General features: G+C 43.1%; 1 long non-coding RNA gene across 4 annotated transcripts; it reads left to right on the forward strand.

The window, feature by feature from the left end:
* Positions 1-564: 564 nt before the first annotated feature.
* Positions 565-5,169, forward strand: LOC123396442. 4 transcript variants are annotated; one of them, XR_006609906.1, is made up of 13 exons: positions 565-1,929; positions 2,026-2,162; positions 2,275-2,516; positions 2,641-2,861; positions 2,945-3,037; positions 3,110-3,220; positions 3,314-3,652; positions 3,724-3,786; positions 3,862-3,951; positions 4,038-4,121; positions 4,215-4,493; positions 4,611-4,856; positions 4,944-5,115. It is a non-coding gene; the product is annotated as an uncharacterized LOC123396442 (long non-coding RNA). The 4 variants fall into 4 exon arrangements; XR_006609905.1 differs by having other exon boundaries at positions 565-2,162; positions 4,944-5,169; XR_006609908.1 differs by having other exon boundaries at positions 565-2,162; positions 3,855-3,951; positions 4,944-5,116.
* The last annotated feature ends 20,747 nt before the right edge of the window (positions 5,170-25,916 follow it).

The raw sequence follows: 25,916 nt of genomic DNA on the forward strand, positions 1-25,916 counted from the left end.
TTGTCACAACATGCTCTCTGGCTGGTCGCAACTTCTAGCATTGTCGGTCATAGCTTTCCACCAACCAGTCATAGGTTTCATGTTAAGTCGTGTGGGAATGACGCGATCTTGATTGGGGCGACCGATCAAGAGTGATATGAGTTGGTCGAGTTATAATATTTTTCTTTAACCAACCATCGAGGTTGCAAGTTTCCTTTTCTTGTATGACTGTAAGTACGGTCGATTTTTTAAACCATGGACGTACCTGGATACCCTCCCCTTATGCGTTGTTACCATGTAGGTGTAACAAAGGACGAGACAATATTGACGTGCCAACCTTCCGGATATGTCGTCATAACATCATCGTTGGTCAGTCGCAGTTTTGTTCCACATCAGTCGTAGTTTTCATGAGTAGTGTCGAAATGACACGATCTTGATCGAGATAACTAATCAGGAGTGAGATGTTACTTAGATCAATTTTATTAAGTCATTACTATTAGATATATCTAATTTCCAATGGAATCAATAATAAATAAAATATACTCTATTTTCCGTGCCAAAACATTGTTTGGAAAATATCCATGCCAACCCATCCACATCCAGCCCAGCCGCCCACCGTTCGGCGGCTACCTCGCCGCACTCCAACGCCCAGCACGCCGCCCTTTCAGCAATCAAGGCGGCCGCCATCTGCAACCCCCTCCCACCACACCTCAATCCCCATATCGATCTACCGGTTCCTCGTCCTGCCTCAGCACCGCTTCCTCGATCTGCCTTGGCACCGTTTGGATCCTTGCAGCGACGAATTCATCGTTCTTCAGCTCCAGCACCTACATCCTGAAGGTGTACGATCTCAAGGCTGGTATGGATCTAAAGGCCCACCGCTTCCCTGATCGGACTGCTATAAATTCTCTCACATGCATGCTAGGTGAAACAGCACTGTACCGATGCAGGGCGGAGACAAAGAGAGATGTGCAAGGGGTCAACTCCTGCCATTCACCCTCATCAATTCGTAGCACATCATGTACTGTAGATGGCTGATGGCCGCATCTAATTGTATGAATAGACCATGCATACACAAATTATTAAACCATCACTGATGTAGAAAGCCCATAAACCATGTACGGTTGTGTGTCAGTTTTCGATGTGCCAATACATAATCCATCAACCACGTTGATCCATTGTAGATGCGCATACGCCTAATGTAGCAATATCATGGCAAACATCCATACTAATATTGTTTGTTGGCACACTAGCCACCTTGGTTGCTGCTTCTTGAATTACTTATTGGGATGGCACATGAGGCAAAATGGTTCTGCTCTGCCATCACCTAGTTCTTAACAGAATCTTAGTCGTCACTTGAATAATGCTCAGTTTGCATAATCTGTATATTTTTCAAGTTAAACTTCTCCTGAATCCATATGTCGACAATGTTATATCTGAGTGTGAGTGTGTCTGGACCCATGGTATTGTACGCCCTCTCTTTTTTGAGTTATGATAAGCATATAGTGCATTGACATTTTTATATATCTAGGATGGCGAAGGACATGTTAACCATATACCTGCACTATGAAGATGTGAATCAGGAAACCAAAACTTTACAACGATCCATGATGAGGCGTGATGTCTCGTATTATGATTTAATCTTGATGATCGAGGAAGTTAGCTTTCACGCAATTGACTTTCTGTACTATGCAAAAAAAACTCGTCTAGGCAGCCCATACTTTGTTCATATTTATGATCAACGTCATGTGATGAAAATGTTGTCCGACCCTGAGATTGTGAAGGTTGTCCATCTGTACGTATCTAATAAGAAGGCTGGACATGATATTGCTCCGCCTAGCAACCAATTTGATATTTCTCCATCTAACCATCCGAATGAGAGTGTTGTCTTCCAGGACAATGGTGTCTCTGCTGAAAGGGCAGGGAAACTTGGCATGGAAAGGAAGCGAAGTATCCCTCTTGAGCCATGCTTATTACATATATATATATATTGTTGTCATTATTGGAATTAGAAATGTATGATTGTTCTGCACGACGATTGCGTAGGTCAAAAAGGTTGAATGTGATTCAGGTTACTGACCAACATGATGATGAAGATGGAGAGTGCAACAATGGTGAGCAATTCGCGTCAGGTCATGAATCACAAGCATTGGAAGATGGAGAGGCTGAAGTTCAGAATCAATGTAACCATCTATCACATTTTGTAATTCTGTAGTTTGACTTGTATATGCTTAGTATCAAAAGAATTAATTGTGGGTGTCATTTAATTACTACTTTTCGTAATTGATCTTGTAGTACAAGAGGAAGTACGCAAGCGCAAGAAAACAAGTCTGTCAGTTGTCTGGAACATATCAAAGGGGCAAAGAATAGTTGTAAAATGCAATGAAAATAGCCAACCTATAGGAGATGAAGGTGCAATCTTCGGGAAGTTTCTGGGCACGATAGCTAGAAATGGAGGGTTTTGCCCACTAAACATTAATGATTGGCGTGATGTCAAGAAAAATAGTGGTGTGGAAACAATATTGCCGTGTGTACAGGTACTTGACAATTAACCAGAAAAAATGATATTCGCTCGCATTCTATTTATACCTAATTTGTGAACTACAGATGTAATGTGGTTTGCATGTCTATTTACATTCATTACTTATATTGTACTTTCAGACAAAGTTCGTGTATCCTAGATCATGTGAAAAATGGATACTCAAGTCAATTGCAATAGACTGGAGGAAATATAATTCTAGTTTGAAAGATGCTTTCTTCAAATCTGCCATTGAAAAAAATCCAAACATCAAGCGAAAGGCTTTGTATAAGCTCTGTCCAGAAGATGTGGACAAGATCAATGGCGTGGGCTTGTTAAATTTTGGAAGTCGAAAAAAGGAAGGGTAATGAATGAGATCTTGTACTTTCCTGTTTGACATGATTTCATCATAAAAGTTGCACTAATGATATGAATGCATCATAACAGGCCCTTGCTGAGAAGAATATAATTAGTCATTCCCTCGTGAAGAATTCACATAATGCTGGCTCAAGGAGTTATGTTTGTTGAGCTGAAGACATGGTGAGTAATCTTGATTCCTGAAGTGTTTTCCTCTATCTCTTTTCTCATATGAGTGATCTTTCTATTTTGTAGAGACAAGCTGATCCTGAAAAGAAACAACCACACAGATCAACGGTTTATTTAGCAACTCATAAGAAGAAGGATGATGACAATGCTAGCAATAAGGATAGAAACGAGTGCCTGGTAGGCAATTAATATGCAAATGATCTAATTTTTCTAGGGGTCAACTTATAGTTCAATCTAACAAGTACTATATGCATGATTCTTTTCCTATAGGATCGATTGGATAATCTAATAACTGAACGACTAGAGTTGGCACAAAATTTGAATGGAAGAGTCGCATGCGAAGGTGACGCCCTATAGGAAGTATTAGGGAAATAAAAGATTGGACAAGTGCATGGCATGGGTTTGCTTCGAACTCCTAAACAAGTCTACGGCCGGACACCACGTTATCTAAGGAACATCAATATGACTACAACTAATGGGTCACCATACAAAGTTGAACATGATCCTTGGGAGGAAATAGCAAAGACGAAGGAACAAATAAAAAGGAAAGACCAAATTATTGAACATATGAAAAACAAAGAAGGCTATGTGAATAATGGACTAGAAGAGGTAAAGGACTTTTATCCCACCTATTGTATGCATTTCTATCAATATTGTACTCAGATTTGTTAGTTCTGCAGGAAAACCTCCAATCAAATGTTAATGGTATTTCTCGGTTACCAATACTACATGGTAAAAGAAAGGTAATGTTAATACATGGCTATATATATATCATTGCTTGTCACTTAAAACCTTCATATTAATATTTCAGTTTGTAGAGAATCCAATGCGACGGACCTGTTGAGGCACACTCGTCTATGCAACATGACATATGTGACGATAATAGTTTATGATCTTCGCACGAAAAGGTTATGCCTATAGTTACTCTTACACAAGTCACCAACATCGATTATGCAATAGATACTTGCTTAACATTGTTGTGTCATGAAACTAGGCTGGCGAGCATGATGTCAACCAATTAAAAATTCAACTAAATTCATCATCGCCACAAGACATTGTTACTGATTCTGTGTTAGAGGTAATTTTTATGTGTTTTTCAGTTTTGAAGTTGAAACTTTCTCTAGCTTCAAGATATGAATATCATTCCATCAATATTATTATCTATTGGTAGGTGAGGAAAACGAGGGATCTTACCCACACCCACACCATGGCACTACAACTGAACACCCACACCCAGCTCCCGCCAAAAAAAGGAGTACTTCTTTCATCAAGTTAAAGATCCGACCATGGTTTAGTGCATCCAAATTCCCAACGCAGATCACATTAAAATGTCTCCTTGGCAAATGGATTTTGTTACAAAATTTGCTCAATCTATTATATGCAAGTAATGGATAAATGTAACCAAGCATGAGCAAGTGAGTTGACCTTGGGCATTGGACTTTGATGTCAGGTGCAGTTTATTTAGATTTTTGGGCACCTATACTGAGCTGACATTAAAAAGAGATCATATTGTTCATGCAAATTATATTATCATTATCATTCAATGCTAATATTGATCATAATATAGGTTGATTCCAAAGTAGTTTTAAAGACTTCAACTTATCCCAACAAGCGAAATGTTGCATATGGTACTATTCGGAGTACTAATCCAAGAACTAAGGCTGGTGGTATTGAGTTGGGTGCTGAATTTGCCCTTGTGCGCATAGATAAACCTATTCTTGATAGTGAGGAGTTGCTAAGGGAAGTTTCTGTTTGCAAGACAATTGGTGAGGCTTTCTCTTTGGGATACTTAATTGCGAAGCCTTCAACTTTTGTAAGTTAAAATCTTCTAGTTAACATTCTGAAAACATATTTATGTACATTTAATCACATATATCTAAGCTGCAATTTTCTTTTACAGGTTCAAGAGAAGGATAGTTGAGTTGGAGTTAAATTCTTGGGTGAAGAAGCAAATACAATTTGAAGATTTTAGCTACCAATAGTAATAGTTTTACGTTGATAGATTGAAAAATGTAATAACATTTAGAAGATCTTTTTCTTTCGTCGAACTGACGCAAGTGCTATGCTGTAATATTCTCCATAGTTCTGTTTTCTATGCTCAAAACGATATGAATGATATCTTTATTGTAATGCATATGTATCATACACTTGTATATTCGACATAAATATCTTCATATTTTGAATTTATATATGTGTTGTGCTTCAAATTTTATATTATTTTGATGTCGCAAAATAATAATAAAATGATTAACTATTTTTGTAATAAAATTTAATTTATTTTTAAGAATATTCCATAAAATGAGTATTTAATTTATTATGTTACGTTTTGATATAGTAGTATTATCGATGGTGCTACTATAGTTATAAAATTTGTTACTAGAGTACTTGATAACTATAAATTATAGTGTTACGATATTTGTATATTATGTTACTCGTGTGTTCTGATGCTAAAAAATGTGTTACAATTTGCGTTACCATTGTTACAAAAACATGTTACCATCAATGTTCTACGTCTACGAAAACATGTTACTATGGTGTTACTATAGTTACAAAAATGTGTTACGAGTATGTTTGGTAACACACAATACACATGTTACTAGAATGTAATTGTAACACGTTTTCTAATATGTGGTAACAATTACTATGTGTGACGATTGACACCACTTTGTAACAGGGTCTAATGGAACACATTTCAAACTATGTTACTATATGGCCTGGTAACACACTTTTGAATGTGTAGTAATATAAGGCGGTGTTACCAAAGCTCTGTTCTCTTGTAGTGAGGAAGAAGATCCGCGGCTGCCGTGAGTATATCGTCGATGAGGTCGAGGCAGCGAATTATTTCCTCACTGGCGGCGATGATTTCCAGCGGCGGCGCTAGATCGGGCTTTGAGCGGTAAGAAGTGGGAGCGAGAGGAAGAAATGACCTTGGGGGTAAGAGTGGGGTATTTATAGCGTAGGTGAGAAACGGTCCGGTCCGAAAATTTCGGACCAGAATGCTCCTAACCCTTCCTCTCCACTCCATAGGTGGCACCCACGTATTAAGAAGTGGAGTTAGTGGAGGTCGCGCATATCCAATCAATGATGGTGGGTGCGGTTTGAGCGGTAATGGTTGGTATATGATGACGATGTTGCCGTTGAGTACATGATCATGAAGAAAATGATGACGAATCTGGATGTGCTTGGTCTTCGAGTGTTGTACTGGGTTCTATGCAATCTTGATTGCACTCTCATTCTCATAGTAGAGTGGCCCATTCTTCATGTTGATGCCATAGTCCTTCAGGGTTTGATTCGTCCACAGTAGTTGAGCACAGCAGGAACCAACAACAATGTACTCAACGTTAGCAGTGGAAAGTGACACGCATCTATGCTTCTTTGAGGAACAAAATACTAAGGATCGTCTAAGGAAATGGCAGGTGCCTGATGTTAACTTACGATCCACATGGTCACCAGCATCATCCGAATCAGAATATCCAACGAGGTGAAGGTTTTAGCCCTTGGGGTACCATAATCAAAGCCTTGTCGTGTGAGCTAGATATCAAAGAATATGGTTCACAACCTTATGATGTGATTCCTTCGACTTTGCTTGGAAGAGAGCACACATGCAAACAGTAAGAATAATGTCTGGTCTAGATGCACATAGGTACAGTAAAGAGCCAATCATAGAGCGATATACCTGCTGAACGAAATCTATACCATTTTTGTCAGTACAGAGGTGTCCATTGGTACGCATGGGAATCTTAACGCCTTTGCATTCATTCATGCCGAACTCCTTCATGACATCCTTTAGGTATTTCTCTTGAGAAATTAAGATGCCATTGCATTGTTGACGAATTTGAAGCCCTATGAAGAATTTCAGCCCCACATCATGGACTTCACCCATCATGTAGGCAAATTCGTCATTGTAATGTTTGTCAGTACAACAAAAGATGATATCGGCCACATATATTTGGCATATAAATAGTTCATTATCATAGAATTTTGTGAAAAGAGTGGGATCAAGTGAATCGGCTTTGAAGCCTTTCTTCACTAGGAATTCCTTCAATGTATCGTACCACGCCCGAGGGGCTTGCTTGAGGCCATAGAGTGCTTTGTTGAGTCTGAAGACTTTATCAGGATGCTTCGGGTCTTCAAAACCTGGGGGCTAAGCAACATATACTTCTTGCTCAAGTTTACCATTGAAGAATGAAATTTTCACATCCATTTGATATAGTGTAATATTGTGATGATTAGCATAAGCAAGCAATATACGAATAGCTTCAAGTCTAGCAACATGTGCAAAAGTTTCATCAAAGTCAATTCCTTCAACCTGTGTGTAGCCTTGGGCTACAAGTCGTGCCTTGTTCCTCACTACCTGACGATCTTCAACTTGCTTTTATCGGTAGATCCACTTGGTACCGATGACATGGTGCTTGTGAGGATCAGGCCATTTGACGAGTTCCAACACGTTGTTAAGCTTGAATTGATGAAGTTCATCTTGCATAGCTTGAATCCACTCAGGTTCCATGAAGGGTTCCTAAACTTTTGAGGGTTTTGTGATAGACACAAAGGAAGAATGCCCACAAAAGTTAATCAAATTTGAAGATTTTGAGCGAGTGAGGGGACCTGGCGCATTGATGTCATCGAGGATTTTATCAACTTCCACTTCATTTGCAATCCTCGGATGAGTGGGTTGAAGACTTTGGTTGGGTTGAGGAATTTGATCTGGAGCAATTTCCTCACGTGCACCAGCTTGAATTTTGTCATTGTTTGTGATGACTTCTTCAGCAACAGGTTGTTCCTCAGTTGGAATAATATCTTCAGTAGCCTTGTTCTTAATAGCTTCCTCAGGAGTCCATTTATCTGGCACATGAGGCAGGTGCTCTCTTTGCGAGCCATTAGTTTCATCGAACCACATATCTATAGTTTCAACAACCCTTTGTGGTAGTTGCTGAAGGCTCTGTAGGTGTGTAAGTCCTTCTCGTAACCGAGCATAAAACTCTCATAAGCTTTCGGTGCAAATTTTGAACTATGGTGAGGATCTCTAATCCTACATCTTGCACCGAAGACATAGAAATAACTCACATTGGGTTTCTTGTCAGAGAGGAGTTCGTATGAAATCTTCTTGAGGAATTTGTGAAGCTATACCATCTTGATGATGCGGTAGGCAGTATTGATTGCCTCATGCCAGAAGCAATGAGGAGTCTGATATTCTTCAAGTATAGTCCGTGCCATCAAAACCAGAGTCCTGTTCCTGCACTCGACGACACCATTCTCTTGAGGAGTATAAGGAGCAGACAATTCGTGAGTAATAACAAGTTCATCAAGATAATCATAAAGTCTTGTATTCTTGAATTTTTTCCCATTGTCAATCCTGATGTATTTGATCTTGACACCGAAATTCGTCGAGGCCCTTGAGGAAAATCGTTTGAAGACTTCCTCCACTTCAGTTTTATATAGAATGATATGCACCCAAGTATAACGAGAATAATCAAAATAATTGAAAGGATTGAAAACTTGAGGTGAGATCCTCAAAATAATTGAAAGGATTGTAAACACGAAACTTCTAAGAAACTTCAACACACCGGATAGAATAGAGATGGATGAAAAACAAAAAAAGACTTGGTAAGAATTTCCAACATCGGAAATAATTTAAAGGATGAAAAGTGTATGATGAACACGGATAGCTTGAATTGAATCCACGGTAGAAGAAAACAACAATGAAGAATGATGAACTCGAAACTCATAAGAATCTTCACCATGAATCACCGGAAAAGAGAGAAAATAAAAGGATAGCAGAAGCAAAATGAAAAGAAAGGCACTTAGATGATAATTGAATAGTTGAAGCAAAATGGTGGGAGGGTGTGCAAAAACAAAGATAACTTGGGACGGATGAGACGAATTCTGGAAAGAAATTAGAGATTGATCTTGCAAATGTAGGAGAGGATTGAATTACTTGAAGAGAAGCACACCGGTTGAAAGCAATTGATATGATGACTCCGCTTGACAAGAATTGAAAACACAACTTGATTGAGCAAATGAATTTTCATTCCCATAATAATATGAGAACACCTCTTAAAAAGTTATGAATTAACCACTTTACACCGAAGTAACTCAAATTACCATACTCCAGCAAGACAAAGGATGCGGCTACGAAACAAGCCAGAACAAATTCATGACAAAGATTTCATCCGATATTTTCGTGGTAAGGTTCGCATGGGCTCTATCCTATAGTAGCCATCATGTACAAGGCAGTGCACACGACATACGAAGCGCCCCTTGAGTCGTAGGAAGCTACGAGGACTCCTTAAGACACAATGAGAACCACTGTAGGACGATCGTGGACAAACGAATCCTCTAGATGTCGAACCCCAACCTCACATCATGCATTTGTTGGAAGATTGTCGTATGACTAACTACTTGAATTACCACCTAGGAACTCCCAAAATTTTCTGGTCATGCAATTTGGTCCACGGATACAAGGAGTAAAATCCATCACTCAACTCCTAGCAACAATACTACCCGTCCAGAGTATCACATCCGTCACACATATCGAGAGATCTCGGAAACTCATCTATATCAGATCCTCGAAAACACAAATATACTAAGTATGGTAGTACCCCCGAACTCTCTACACGAGTATTGGGGATGCCGGGCTTGCCTCGCCACTACTAGTATTGAAGCAATTTTGGACATCCTTCATCGTGAGATACTAAGAAATGTGAATGATAACGATGTGCTCAAGAATCCCCTAGAGCTCTACTCCCCGGAATAAAATCAACACAGCAGGAGCCAACAAGTCAGAACTCCATCACATCAACATCATATAGATTCCAAAAATATCCACGTGATCCTAAAAAAATTTGAGTGAGAAGAGGAGTAGAATTAAAATTAGTACGTCATGATTCCTCACTAGAGCATAGGAGAGGAGAAAGAAGAATCCTACTCTCCGATATAGAACTAGACTCAAAGCAATTTTTCACAAGACTCCACTCGACCAAGTTCGATCAATCAAGGGGGCTCCTAGGTCGGTACTTGTCGTGGTTTTGTAACGATATATGTACTCGTGAAAGGACTTAGTTGTGAAGCCATGACAACTATGTGGTTACTCAATGGGGTTGATCGGGAACGAGAGACGAGATAGCCCTGGTTCGGCTCCTCAAATTGAGGTAAAAGCCTACGTTCTTCTATGTGTATATTGCTGTGGAAATCGATTACAAGGGTGCGGATTCGCCTGACCTAGCTCTCGATGGATGTTAACTTAAAGTCTACCAGCCCTAGAGACTCACCATTATATATAGGTCAAGGCTCTATGTTTACAAGACCCCGGGTCACGTTATGATTCGTTACCTGGTATGTATCTAACTGGCCTTGCCCCTTAAGAAAGGAAACTCCTGGCGACCCTTCTCCTGCATGGGTCGTGAGTCACCTTCTTCGTGTCTTGTGCCGCAGCCGGCTCTCTTTGTAAACACCTTGTGCCTTCTGCTTCATAAGTCAGGGCCCGTCTTGACTATTAATGTTGAGCCACCATCATCTTGACCCACCTCCCTAGGGCGAGTCTCATGGCGGGATAATATCCCCAACATTAGGCCCCAGATTAAGTTCAACTTGTTCACGTGAATAAACGTTTCTTACACTTTTGGCGTCTCAAACATAATCCCAACTTGTTCCCAACGGCAAAAATACCGGCTTATGAACTCCCCTGGATTTTCTGTTCCACCTGTTCATGACGTCACCTATCCCAAGATTTTTGGAATCTTCATGATGTCACTTCAACAGCTTCTTTGGTCTATCTGTTTAGCCCGATAATCGAGGCACCATCAATTCCGAGATTTACCGTGCCTCCTAGATTCCCGTGCCCGCCGTTTCCATTTCCATTGTATGCCTTTAAATACCGACAGGGGCATCTCTTTTATTTTCACCCCACTCTTCTTCTTCGTCTTCTACCTCGAGCTCAAGTCTGCGATGCGCCACTGGTATGCCTCCCATCGACGAGGACCCCGGTAAGAGGGCTTCGCTGCCGCGCGGCTTCTACTCCAAACCACAAACTCCTTCCGCCTCTGTCGACGCCATCAGGGAAGGCTTTGTTTCTCACATTAGATCTACTTAAGTCACCCACCATATCTCACCGGAGTTCTTAGGGTTCGCCTCGCCGCCATTGATAGCACAGAGCTATTCGAGCGCTTAACAAAAACATTCCCCGATGATAGGTTGCGAGATGAATATGAATCCAGATCTGGCATAGACTTCATGATTATTTTGTGGGAACCTCATGAACATTAGCCGTTGCCGCCCCCAAATTTTACTACCATCTCGAGCCATTAAATTCCTTTTTTTCGTATTGTTGGTAGATCCATCTTTTTATATGTTTTGGTAGAAAACTGTTTATCCAATACTTAATGGATCCGATATCACAGTTCCTTCGTAAATTAGTGTTACTCTCACATACCACGGTTAGACATTTTGTAACTCGCCATCTCCGTGAGCCGCCTTGTATTTAGGCGACTCAAGTATTATGAACTTCTTTATTGCCTATTTCATGAACACCTTGTTTTCCCAAAGATTTTCACTTGCTAGAATAACCCGCCAACCATACTTATACATGTTGCTACTTTTTGAACCCGACAGTCACGTGGAGACCATCAAAATGCGACTCGTTACCCTTAGAAATTGGTGATGCCGCCTTACAACGATGCGTGCCAATAGGGACCTTATCTCCTAAGGAGGTAATTGGATGGAGGGCCGCTGGCCCGCTGCTGGAGAAGTGCGGCCTCAACCCGCCGAAGGAGAGGTTGTGGTTTTTTCTGATCACTCCTCCTGGTTCAAAATTCTTCCGGAATGCTCTAAACTTTTAAGACCTTCACCCCCAAGATCTAGGTCCCAATTAAATCAGTAATTTATGCGAGTTTAAAGTCTTTTGTGAAGCGTATCTAGGGATAGAACCTACTGTTCTCATATTTAGGGAGTTCTTCCACTTGAACCGCCAGACAGAATGGGCTGATGGCCCCAGCTTAGAACTCGGCGGAGTTACCATCGAGAGGCAATGCGGGTGCAATTTGCCTGCTGTCACCTCGCCAAGTAACCCCAAGGGTTGGGGGAAAACTTGGTTTTACTGTAAGAATACTGCACCGGCTCAAGAAAATCCCCTGTCGGCTTGAGAGAAGAGCGTCTTCCAATGGATTTCCAGCTCCCCGGTGCATTGACCCCGGAAGAACAAGCCGGCAAGACCTTTGTCTTGGCAAAACTGAGAGCCTTAAATACCAATGGCTTAACAGGGATTTACTTGATCCGATGCTGCGTGGAATGGCGCATTATGCCCTTAAGTCATCGTGATGGGCTAATGTGCCACTATAATGGCGATGTGAACAGTACTCAACTCTTCACCAATGTAATGCTTGACTCTGAAGAAGCTAATAGCCTTGTGAAGAAAATAAGTGGTGAGCCCAAAGAAGTATGTTCAAAAGTTGGTCTGAAACCATTGTGCGTTCAGAATCCGGCTCATGAGGTAAATATATCCAACCATTACTAGCCTTATTTGGTATTCCCTTTGTTCTTTGTAAAACTAACTTCCCCTGCTGTAGAAAAACGCGCCCTCCTCGAAACATAGACCAGTAAAGCTGCTTGTTAAAAGGGTCAAGACAGTCGCAAAGAAGAAAAAGAAAACCAAAACAGGTGCAGACGAGTCATCTGTTTTGGGCGAGTCACAGAACATTGAAAAATTGTGTGAGGTAAATGTCTAGACTTATTCTCACGAGGATGCAGTTAAAAGTGATGCTGAAGATGCTGAGGTAATTTCAATATCTTCTAACTCAAACATTTATTCGGAAAGACCTCGAAGGCGGGTTTGTAGGAAAGTCCCTATGAATAATCCATATGCTCATTTGGATCCTAACTTCCTTTTGATCTTATGGCGGGTCTGCCTGAGAAGACATCCGGCCGCAAACGCCACACTGAGGTGCCTTCTCTTTCTTTATCAAATATACTTTGTTTTTCAATTCGCTTAAGCTCACCAAATTTTTCCACTTTAATAGGTGTCACCTCCTTCATCTGTCGATTCAGCATCCTCAAAATTGCCACCCCTTGTTCGTATCGTAGGGTATGTTACCACTTGTTTTATCAGCACTTGCTTTGATACTTCACATGTCATTATAGATAACTTAACATTTCACTTTTTAGGACTCAAGCAAAGAAATGGAAAACTGGCAGGTCAACTCCAAATAGTGAAGCACCTGAAGTGTAAGAAACAGATGCCTCTATCCATGATACTCTGGTTGAACTAGCTGAAACTTATGTTGAACCTCCAGAAAGCACAACCTTGGATAATATCCCTCACATTCAACCCGACCAACCAAAAAATGATGATGTGACCATGGATCCGAGTCAGACAGAAAATATCAACCCACCAAGCCCCCTAAAGTCATCAGAAGACGCCATGCTTGAAGAATATGTTGTCGTCAATACTGGGACGGGTCATACAACGCCCGTCCGCAATGTGTTAGCTAAGCATACTGCCAAGGACGTCTCAACCAAAATAAACAAAGGGAAAGCTACACTTGAGCTTCCCAATATCAAGAAGCGGAAGTTTTAAGAGTTGCACGCAGGATGTCTAAGCCGCCTTGCCTTGAGCCGGGACCTGGAAGCTGGCCTGGTAAACATGATGATGAAAAGATACGAGGTATGGTGTTGTGTAATAATTTACCCCATATATCCCTCTGTATCCCCCAAGGGCCAGGTCATCTTCTTTAAGATGAGCCGGGTCTGTTTAAATGATCTTGAAAACTTCAACCTGTAGCCCCCAAGGGCCAGGTCATCTTCTTGAAGATGATCCGGTTCTTGTTCAATAATCTTGAAAGCTTCAACCTGAAGCCCCCAAGGGCCGGGTCATCGTCTTGAAGATTACCCGGATCTTATTTAGTAACTTTGAAAAAGAAAGTGCATTAGCCTCCAAGTGTCAAGTGTATTGCTTGCAATCTGCTTGAGACTTGATGTCAAAAGATCAATCCGACCAGGTAGTACCAAGGTAACTTATCCATCCTTCTTGATTTTACAGGAAACTATAAGTCAAGCTAACTCATCTTTGAGTGGGATGTAAAAAAAGTTAGGGACGTCAACAAGACGCTAGTGTTGCGGGTGAAGAAAAACTTCGAGCCACTTTGGCAGAACTTGAAAAAGCCAAGGCTGAGCACATCCTGGTGAAATGTGCTGAAAATGCCGAGGGTCAACTGAAACTGAGAAAGCCACCCTGGTGAAACATGCTGAAAACACCGAGGGTCAACTTAAACAAGTCATGGAAGAATTGACTAGTCTTCGGGGACACATCTCCAATATGACCAATGTTGTCTTTCGTAAGTCTCTGAGATAATGCCTACTATAACCATTGCAAAGGAGGCAAAGTGCCAGGCGACTTATGTTTCATTTGTTCCTTGCAGGCCCTCGATCCGCCAATCTTCAGGATGATTGTGTGCTGAAGCTAAAGGCGCTATATACCCTGACAGAACAACTCTATGTTGGCAGCTTACTCACCATCAAGGCTGTATGGGGTGACAAAGACCCTATAAAATACATCAAGGACATGCTGAGGCGGCTCTCAACCATACCCTAGCATGTAGAGGAAATAAAGAAGTCATCCGCATGGAAAGGCCTGATCACAGCTATGATCCGGTCTTTAGCCTATGCTCCAGAACTCTAGCCGGACGAAATAGCTAGCGGGTTTCCTGAGTATAAGGATGACGGCTCAGAATTTACGCAAGAAGACTACGCCCAGTGCGTGAATGATATTCGTCTTGCAGCAAGCCGGCTTGCCGAGAGTCTTGACTTGTCCAAGTATCAGTCGTCCTATAATGATAATCATAAATGTGTGTCGTATCCTACTTTTGCACCAATGGATTTGAATCCTCAGCGCCGTAAGCATATTTTTGCCTCTGATGCTGACCCGTCAACCATCTTGACAGAGGAAGCTGAATTTCATGTTTTAATCAATTGCACCTAGGATGTGGACAACTTCCAAATCCAAGACCCTGAAAACTCGGCACACTGTGACATGGAGGTCGCTTAGATGAGGCGACTCTCGAAGCTTCAACCTGAAGAAAAAGACTAAACCCAAAGGAAACTTGCCACCGGGTTAATGTAGAAAAAACTTTTGGCGTTCATGATCCATGTAATTTGCTTTTGAGTATACTTAAACTGCTATATATTTGCATGAATATGAATGCAAAACTCTCCTGGCGTTACCTTGTAATATAACTTTCCCGTTTGAGCTATCACTGGTTAAGAAGTATGTTGGTTTCTCCTCCTTGAAAGAAAAAACCTTTAGAATCACCCAATTTGTATGAGTCAGTATAGCCGTTGGATCTCTGCGTGAAAATATACCAAGATATAATGTGAAAAATAAGTTGGCTCAGTGAGTCACGATGGATAGACGGGCTTGCAAGGCTCTAGTCGTACCCTGAGAGGTTTTTGCAAAAACCTTTATGTGTTTAGACTAACGGATCAGGCTCAAGTCAAGGTTGAGTGAAGCAGGTTCGGTGAACCATTGGTTTGTCTATTTTCCATATGTTGGCTCTCGCAAGCACCTTAGTGTTTTAACTTTGGAAGTTCAGGGTCCAAAATTGGATTGACTTGGTAAGAGTACACGGGGCTTATGGGCGAGTAACAAAACATACATTCTAGTATAACCATTGTAATGTGTTAATCTTTCGCTAGCCAAGAGGGTATTAAGGCGGGACTCAATGAGTCAGAAGCCCCCGAGTGACCTATGATTAAGGAAAAACTGTCATAGGTTAGCAGAAGACAATGCTATTACTGCCAAACAACCTGGGGACTAGTAGCCCAATTAACCCGTTTTTTATCGTTCATGATAATATATTGGTGCCTATGTTTGAACTGTGCATCATGGCACTTGATCCTCTTTGGCTTACTTTTATCTATGTTTGAACGATCACAATAGGGCGACTCGTTCTCTTTGATACTAATAGCGTCCATCTTTGAATGGCCTCCTTGGTGGCGGCTCATCCTCTTGGGCGTCTTATATAATCAATAAAGACTCATGCTCAACATATAGGCAGAGACACCGAATTTCGTGGGCGTCGGGTTTATTGATGTGATATAAAGAGTACACAAATGCTAAACTATGTACATGGATAAGGAGCAAATGCCTCTAAGTGTAGTAAGGCTGCAGATGAGAAATGTTCCACATGCGGATTGTCTCTTCCTCCGAGCTTGGCTTGTCAGGGTGAAGATCAATTGTCGGGACCCCGATCCTAAGTCATAGGAATCCAGCCTGTAACACATTGCATCTCTTTGCGGTCACACGCACGGTTAACTCCACGGCTGTAGCCTTACCTTAGTCGGGACCGTTTGCGTCTTTTGACTCACGTATGCAATAGTGTCGCTAGCATTCCAATGTCAAAGAACCCGGATCGACAAGTCTAGTCACAAACGAAAGTGGCAGTACCGCACAAGGACAGGCATACATGACCCAGCAAAGCAGGTGTCGGTCACCAACGAGTGTAGACGAGTTGTAGCAAGCTACAAGAACTCCATTACATCACGTGACATTTCCCCAAAGGGGACAGACACAGCAGCTAATAAGGACACATGCCGGTCAACCAATGTGTCCGGAGCAGTAGCGAACCACCAGGGCTCGTTGGATCACAAAGGGGCATTTCCTCGTAAGGGGTGCTACTAAAGTTCACGACTAGGTAATCGAACCCCATACATATCAAGTACGACACACGTACGCATGGCGTACTGATATGTATAGATACATTGATGGCATCACAACATAACCATAACATACAAGCTTTATTTAAGAGGCTCGGAAGAGCCACACACATAATATTACACATTAAGGGTCTCACGACCCATAATAGCAGTCATTCAGTTACAAGCCAGCGGAAGAGTTTAAAACTGTCTGAGTACAGACAGGGAAACTAGAAAGCACATGGCCTGACTATACTACAGACCCAACGTAGGGCCAGATCGTAGCTGGGACACCAGCTGCTCGTCGTCGTTGATGTCTACGAAGAACCCTTCATTAGGGTCATTAGCAACCTCTACAACATTTATTAAGCAAACATGAGTACGAAGGTACTCAACAAGACTTTAGGATAACTATGTACTCATGCAAAGTATCAATAAGGTATTGTGGGGTTTCATGCGGAAAGCCAGCATTTGACTCGTGGCTAGACAACTTGGATTTTTAAATAATTTTGACAACTTGATTTCTCGCACACGAGTCCACTAACACCACAAAATACACCATCGTGGAATCATTCCGTCTCCATACAGAAATGCCGTCCACGACACTCACGCTTATCTTGACAATTTTATGAGTAGCCATTTAAGTTATCTATGAACAACATATGTCTCCAAGTAGTGCATATCCGCGGATGCGGCTATTCAATAGATCATAACCCTGCAGGGGTGTACTTCGTCACACATGCTCTCGCCACTTATCGCCACGTGCACGTCATGCACCTCGGCAACCTTCAAGCGGAAGCCCAGCGAGGGCGTCGGCCATGACCATTAACCACACTAGTACCTAGTCTAGGTTTATCGCCTATCTGAGAGTAACCCATATGGAAGTCCGGCCGAGGTTTCCGCCATGGCCTCAAACGATGTGCGCAGGGTTCCCAAGCCCACCATTCGGGTGCCACTTGGTACACCGTGCCACTGCCTACCGCATCATGGCCCACCTCTCAGGTCAGCACCATGCACGGCCTCCAGCATTACTATAAACACCAGAAACTACTTGCAACTCTTGGACCGAGTACTAAGCGATTAATAGGCCGAGCGGGGTCATATTTCAGGGCCCAGCATGTGGTAGTATCTAGTCTTGGATTACATACACGAAACTCAGTTCCTAAGGACGGTTCCAATGAAACAACCCGCCATGTACTCCTACACAGCCTTTCACCGGTACCCATACCAAATCAGATTCAACACACAACCTTTGCTTACCGAACGCATTCTCACAATTCTGTTCATCTCCCAGATGAAAGACCATAAACAACTCTAGGCATAGCATGCATAGCAGGATAAGGCACGTCATGTCTCAAGCAACTACCATGTATGCTAGGTTGCAAGGTTCGGCTATTTACTGTGACAAGGATAGGTCATGCAAAGGAAGTGGGTTCAACTAATGTGGCAAAAGCAGTTGAAGCATTTGATCCTAATGCAATAAACAAGTGTAGGAGCAAGAACATGGGATTTATCGGGATGATCAAAATGGTTGCTTGCCTTGTTGCTCAAAGGGGGGACAATATCCGTCAGACGGATATTCGGTGGAATCCGGGGGTGCGGAGCCTACCGAAATGAATGGCAACAATCAATAACAATCATATGCAAACAAGATGATGCATGAGCATGTCATGAGAATGCAAGGTGATAAACTATTATAAACAACATGTATTAGGTTTGAAGTTGATTTTAATCACATTCAAATATCAATTCAAACGAGGTATTCTCGGATACCGATTTAATTGATTTGACCTGATGCTCAGATCAACTTGATGTTAGCATGCATGATATGTCATGTTAAGGTACTGGTTTGTTATTAGAACAATGTTTGATCATGTCAAACAAAAAGAAATTTAAATACTTTTCATATTCCATTTATAAAGTAATTATAAGAATTGACTTATTCATTAATCTACATGTTTGGGTTCTCTAACTTCTTCAAACATGATTGAATGTAGCATATTCAGATTCCTTGAATTTTTCTGATACTTTTTCATATAAAAATTATTTTCATTGGAGTTACAGATTAATTTCTATGAATTTTTGAAGTTTTAAACATTTCTGGAATTATTTTTATACTCGAAAATACTTTTACTGCATCACCATGACATCAGCAGGTCCAACTGGCCGTTGAAAGTCAAACCTGACCAGTGGGACCCATTGGTCAGTGTCTCTGGTCAGGTTTCGATTAAGATTAAACTTAATTAGCTGATTAATCTTACTGGACCCACATGTCAGTGTCTTATTAATTTATCTGATTTATTTTTATTATTTCTAAACTATCCAGAGGCTGGCCCCTCGTGTCAGTGGCTCAGGCCAGCTGAGATCCACCGGCGGCGAGGTCGTCCTCGCCGGCGGGGAGCCTCCGGCGAGCACCAGAACGTCGGGGGGCATCCGAAATGGAGCACGGAGGGCCAAACTCGGCGCGGAGAGCACCAGAGGAACGGACACTCGATGGCGCGCATGATGGGACAAGCCCCAGGGGCTGGGGTGGCCAGAATCAACGCCGGCGACGAGCTTGGCGGCGACCAGGTTCGGCCATCGTCGAAGCCATCGAATACGGGGTCAAAACGCGCGGGGCTGGGGACCTAGCGCATCTACATGATGTCCTGAGGCTGTTGGTGGCCTCAGACGGACCAACCCGTCACCGAAGGGCTACCGGCGACCAGCTGCAGCGGCGGTCCTCGTCGGGCTCCAATGGAACTAAGCCTAGAGGAGGGGATCGACGGGGAGAGCTTAGGGGAAATGACCGCATGCTCACTGGGAGTGCAGTGGTGGCGCTAGTTTGCTCGGGGACGGCCTGGAGAGGGAGAACGTCGGCGGCGATCTTCGGTGACCCGAAGAAGAAGACGACAGCTGCTCGTCGTTTCACTGCACCTCAACGTCGGGCTCAGGGCTAGGAAGCTTCAGGGAGGTGCGGCGGACCTACCGCGTGGCTTAGGAGGGAGAAGGGTCGGCTAGATCGACGGCGAGCTCGAGCTCTGCTCGGGCTCCAATGGCGGCAGAAGGAGGGAGGAGAGATCTGAGAGGAGGGGGGGGATCTGGCGCTGGGAATGGATAGCCACGGGCTCGGGGAGCTTATCCGCGGGCTTGCCAGCATGAGACGGCGGCCAGGTAGGCGCATAGGTGCGTGGCCGCGCAGGAGTACGCGGCGGCCACCTCCTGCTGCCCACTGGCGGGGGAGGAAGACGACAGGAATTGCTCGGCCGGGCCAGGTTAGGCAACAGGTAAGGATTTTTCATTTTCTTTCTGTTTTTGTTTCTGTTTTGCTATTTCACTGATTTTCTATTTATTTCAACTCCCACATAAATTTAAAAAACTATGTTGAGCACCCTAGAATATTTGTTGGAATATTTCCAACCATTTCCAAAGGTTTCAACATTTTTGAAAATTTAAAGTTTCTGATTTCAAATTTAAAACTTGAAACCATTAGCTTTTTGCATTTATTTAAAATGCTTACAGTGTCAAGAAAATGGTGTTCTTCATTGCTCATTTACTTTCATGATTTATCAGAAAGTTTGAACTTTTCTTGAGGCCATTTTGGGTTCATTGATTTTAACTAGTTTTGAGATTCCCTTTATTTGAAGAAGTGGCTAGGGTTTGAGTTTTTCCTTCACCTCTTTCTTTGTTCTTGTTGAAGATTTCTTAGATGCAATGCAAAGAAGACATGGGCACAAGACTAACTTGCTTAAGGTGTCAGGGATGTGACATCAATCAAGTAATAAGATCCATTGCGAAAGCTTTTGTTGATGATGAAAGGTCCTTCCCACGGAGGCGAGATCTTGTGCATGCCAGTATGATCTTGAATCAGTCGAAGCACTAAGTTTCCCTCCTGGAAGACCCGGCTCTTGAACCGTCAACTATGATAATGACGCAGGTCTTGTGGGTAAATAGCCGATCGTGCTGCGGCTAAATAACGCTCCTCCTCTAGAGCATCCAAATAATCATGGCGTGCTTGCTCATTATGGACTTTTACGTACGCGGTGACTCTGGGAGAACCATGCCTTGTATCGTTTGGAAGAATCACCTCAGCCCCATGGACGAGGAAAAAAGGAGTGTAACCAGTAGATTTGTTTGGTGTTGTTCTGATGCTCCAAAGTACGGAAGGAAGCTCTTCAACCCAACAAACCAGAGTGCGCTGCAAAGGAACAATGAGCCGGGGCTTGATTCCATGCAAGATTTCCTGGTTAGCAAGATCAGCTTGACCATTGCACTATGGATGAGCCACTGCGGATTCATCAAGCCGGATGTGCTCTCGTTGACAAAACTCCTTCATTGCCCATTAGACAAATTAGTACCATTATCAGTAATGATGTTGTGGGGATAACCAAAACAAAAATTAGCTTCTTGAGGAACTTGACTGCCGTCTATGCCTCACAATTGCTGACCGGCTCTGCTTCAACCTACTTGGTAAATTTATCAACCGCCCCCAATAGATGGGTCTTTTTATCAGAAGACATTTTAAACGGGCCAACCATATCAAGCCCCAAAACTGCAAAAGTCCATGTAATTGGGATCATGCACAACTCCTGAGTCGGCACATGTACTTGATGTCCAAACTTCCAACATCCATCATATCGGCGCACTATATCCTCTACATCGGCATGAGCCGTCAACCAGTAGAAACCATCGCGAAAAGCTTTTGACACCAAAGATCGTGACCCGACATGATGTCCATAGCCGCCCGCATGTATCTTATTGAGAATATCTCGCCCTTCTTCCTACGAAACACAGCGCTGGAAAACCCCACAAGTACTTCATTTGTGTAATCCGCCACACGATTTGCCTAACAAATACTTAATCAGCTGATAACTCCTCTCGAGCTAGATAAGCATGTAAGGTACCATTTAGTCAGTAATTGCCTGGAGAGCCACCACCAACTATGACTTCGGGTTAGGAACCGCTATGTCTTCCTTAGAACGCAACTTCACAGAAGGAATATGTATGACATCCAAAAACACATTCGGGGGGGGGGGCGGGCTTACGTTATGATCCGAGTTAGGATAGAGCATCAGCCACATCGTTGTGTCGACGATCAATATGGTCAACCTGGTAGCCATGGAAATAACCCGCCACCTCGGTTACCGCACGCCTATAAGCCGCCATCAATGGATCTTTGGAATCCCAGGTTCCTGATACTTGCTGAGCCACCAAATCTGAGTCACCTAAGCGCCTGACCTGACTCGGGTTCATCTCGTTAGCTATCTTGAGCCCATCGAGAAATGCCTCATACTTAGCCGCATTGTTAGTGCAAGGAAACAAGAGCCCAGAACATAGCAAAACTTGTCTCCTCTTGGGGACGACAACACCACTCCAGCTCCTGAGCCTTCCAACTGCCTAGAGCCATCAAAATGAACAATCCAATATGTGTTATCACGCCTATCTTCTGGAATCTGCAACTCGGTCCAATCGTTGATAAAGTCTACCAGTGCTTGAGACTTGATGGATGTGCGAGGCATATACTTCACATGATAGGGTCCAAGCTCTATTGCCCATTTAGCAATCCGCCCAGTGGCTTCTCGGTTCTGTATAATGTCCCCAATTGGTGCAGAACTGACCACAGTGATTGGGTGTTCCAGGAAGCAGTGCTTCAACTTCCGGCTTGCCATGAAAATCCCAAAGACCAGCTTCTACCATTGTGGATATCGCTGTTTGGACAGGGTCAACACTTCATTAACAAAATACACTGGCCGCTGAACATGATATTCCTTGTCTTCTTTCTTGCGTTCAACAACCACCGCTAGACTCACCGCTTTAGAGTTAGCAACAATGTACAAGAGCATTGGCTCTTTATCAGCCGGGGCTGCCAGCACGGGCGGCTCAGCAAGTTGCTCCTTAAGGGCCTTGAAAGCCTCATTAGCCGCATTGGTCCAGACGAAGTGATCCATTTTCCCGAGGTACTGATAAAGAGGGATAGCCTTCTCACCAAGGCGACTTATGAAACGACTCGGTGCCGCAATACGACCCGCCATACGCTCGACCTGATTAATGTTAGCCGGCTTCCCGAGCGAAGTTATCGCCTTGATCTTGTCCGTTTTAGCTTCTATGCCACGCTCGGACACCAGGAATCCGAGTAATTTTCCCACAAGAACCTGAAACATGCACTTGGTCGGGTTAAGCTTCATCTGATACACCCATAGGTTGTCAAATGTCTCCTTGAGATCGCCTACAAGTGTCTCCTTCTTCTGTGACTTCACCATGATGTCATCAACATAAGCATGGACGTTACATCCAATCTAGCTGTGCAAACAATTTTGAATGCAGCGCTCATAAGTCGCCCCCGCGCTCTTGAGTCCAAAAGGCATTGAGACATAGGAAAAAGCATGAAAAGGGGTGATAAAGGCCGTCTTCTCCTAGTCATCCTTGGCCATCTTGATGTGGTGATAACCAGAATGCGCATCTAGAAAGCACAAATGCACACAACCCGCCGTAGAGTCAATGATTTGATCGACACGGGGAAGGGCAAAAGGATCCTTTGGATAAGCTTTGTTGAGGTATGTACAGTCAACACACATGCGAAAAGTGTCATTCTTCTTGAGAACTAAGACTGGGTTAAGCAACCACTTAGGATGAAAAACCTCGACGATGAGCCCGGAGGCCAAGAGTCAGGTTACTTCTTCTCCAATTACTTCAACTGTAGTCTCTTCAAAAACCTGAGTTTATTAAAACTTTTTAATCAAGCGCGATGAGTGCCATGATAGCCATTGTTTGTGTGTATGCTTGAATGGGTGGATCCAAAAACAATATTTTTATAAACACGATATTTCCAAGAAGAGCTTTTTCTCATTTTTGACTATTTCATAATCTTGCTTTGGGTTCGCACTACAAGACCCTGATTCCAAGGGAATGCCTTGACCCAAAGATTGTATTCTGATTTTACCAATATTTTAACTCTCCAAAATCATCAAATAATTATTTTATCAAATATTTTTCTATTTTATTTGTATATCCTTTTTTGAGGACAGAAATGATATTTCTGGGTGGAAAATTATTATTCTACCTTAGAAAAATCTGAGAAAATTTGAGATACTCAAAGGACATATATTTTCCATACATAAGGTTTTCAACCCCTATTTATGTTCAAAATATTTGAGAAAATCCTTGAAAACCTTTTCTATCTGTTTTAACCTTTTGAAATATTTCCAAAGGAAATATTTTTAATAAATTCCTAGAAAATTATAGCATGCTTCCCAAGCTATATGTGGTAGTCATGCCAAGTTTCACATCATTCCAAGATGGTCTGGTTCACCAAATAATCCTAAAACACTCTTCATAGAAACTCTACATAGCAAAGTTTGTCCAAATGGTCTTAAACATTACAGGAGTGCTCAACACCCCAAATGAGGAGTCCATGCTGAAAATTGGATTTGTGGGGATTAATTTACCCACATTCTATTTTGAAAGGACATAACTGCCCATTTGGAGGTGATTTCAAGTTTGCACTGTCATTGTCCAATTGAGCTCAAATTTGGTGGAGCATCCTACTTATGCATAAAACCCAATCCTGTTAACTTTCCGCATCACTGGTGAAGGTTAACTTCCCAAACACGTGTCAAACACCTTGTTCTAAATTGGTCAAACAATACTTAGCACCCTCTACACCCACTCCCTTTCCACTAAACTCTTAGTGCAAGCTGCCAGCACCACTTCTCAACTGCAGATGGGTGGCCCCTCTTTGGTACCAAGAAAGTAAGCCAAAATCTCCATTTTAGTTTCTGAATCAAGGCTGACAGCTCCTCTCCAAGCTCTTCCTTTGACCAGGAGTGAGACCCTCAGCTCCCAAATGTCTAAGGGGCATCTAAGCCCACCCCCGGACATGCGAGACACGGCCAAAGTGTCCTAGAGCACGCCAGCAGACCGTGGCATGCCAAATCTGCGCTCTAGCCATGCTACAGGGCGCACCTGAGGCAAAGGAGGCCAGCCCCGGCCGATTCTCACCTCCCCCCGGTGTCTCTCCACGTCTCCGACAAACCTCCTAACTCAGGGCAGCCTCACGGCCCCTTCTCCCCCTCTATGCTGACCAGATTCGGCGAGAAGAGCGCGGCCCCGCTGCACGCGAACACTGAGCCTCCTCTCTCTCTCTCTTGTTGAGGCTCTAGGGTCTGAAACCACGTCTGTGAAACCATGGTATCTACCCCAAGCCCTCTCTTTTCTTCCAGTAGCCATGGTGAAACCACCGGCACTCCCCCGCTAGGTGCACCATTGCTGGCCTATAAATAGGCCGTCCCCCTTCACTCCAGCACCTCACACCACTCCTCCAGACCCTCAATCGAGGCCCTAGCCACCCCATTCGAGCACAGAGAGCTCCGATGCTTGAGACCGACTGTGGCCCCGCCGCTTCGGAGCTGCATCGATCTCAGGCTACACGATAGCTCTCACGCTCCTCTCACCTTCTCTATGACCGTAGTGAGCTGAGGGAGATTCTCCACCTCTTCCCCGAACGTTTCCCTTCCCATAGAACCCAACTCCACCACCACCCGAAGCACCACCGCCGCAGCCACCTCGTTGCCGGTGACCCAGGGCCTGCCCGTTATTCTATCGACCACCAGAAGGTAGGCTACGATGCCACGGTGTCGTTCCTGCCATCGCCTGGTCTCGAGGGCGTTGGTATCGCCGCCGGCGTGCCTCCCCTCCCTGTGTCCAGAGAAGGAAGACGACCCCGATAAGCATGCCCCACCTGTCGGTGGCCCGTCTCTCCCCCTCTCTCATCTCTCTGCCGCTGACCGTAGGGCCCCGCGCGTGAGATTTAAACCTAACGGCGTGTGCACACCTGGGCTGCTTGCTGGCTACCTGGCTAGTTGGCCAGTTGGGCCGGCCTAGCCAGTGGCCGAGCCAGGCCAGGGTTAAGCCCCTTTTTTATTTTTATTTTGTTTTTGATTGTAAATTAATTTTGTAGAATTAAATATTTCATCAAACTTAAATATTTTTCCACCACAAATCTTCTAAAAATATGTAGAATTTATTAGTGTTGTTGCACCAATTTATGTAAAAACTTATACACATAGCATTGATTAAAATGCCTAGTTTAAATATTTTTGCCTCTATTATTTAAGTTTTAAAAATACCTCTTTGCATAAAAACCAGAGACTAATATTTTTTAAACTATAATATAGATTTATCAGAATAGGATAACATTTTTAAAGTGAGTTTGTGC

Source organism: Hordeum vulgare, chromosome 5H (assembly GCF_904849725.1).
Source record: "Hordeum vulgare subsp. vulgare chromosome 5H, MorexV3_pseudomolecules_assembly, whole genome shotgun sequence".
NCBI lineage: Eukaryota > Viridiplantae > Streptophyta > Magnoliopsida > Poales > Poaceae > Hordeum > Hordeum vulgare.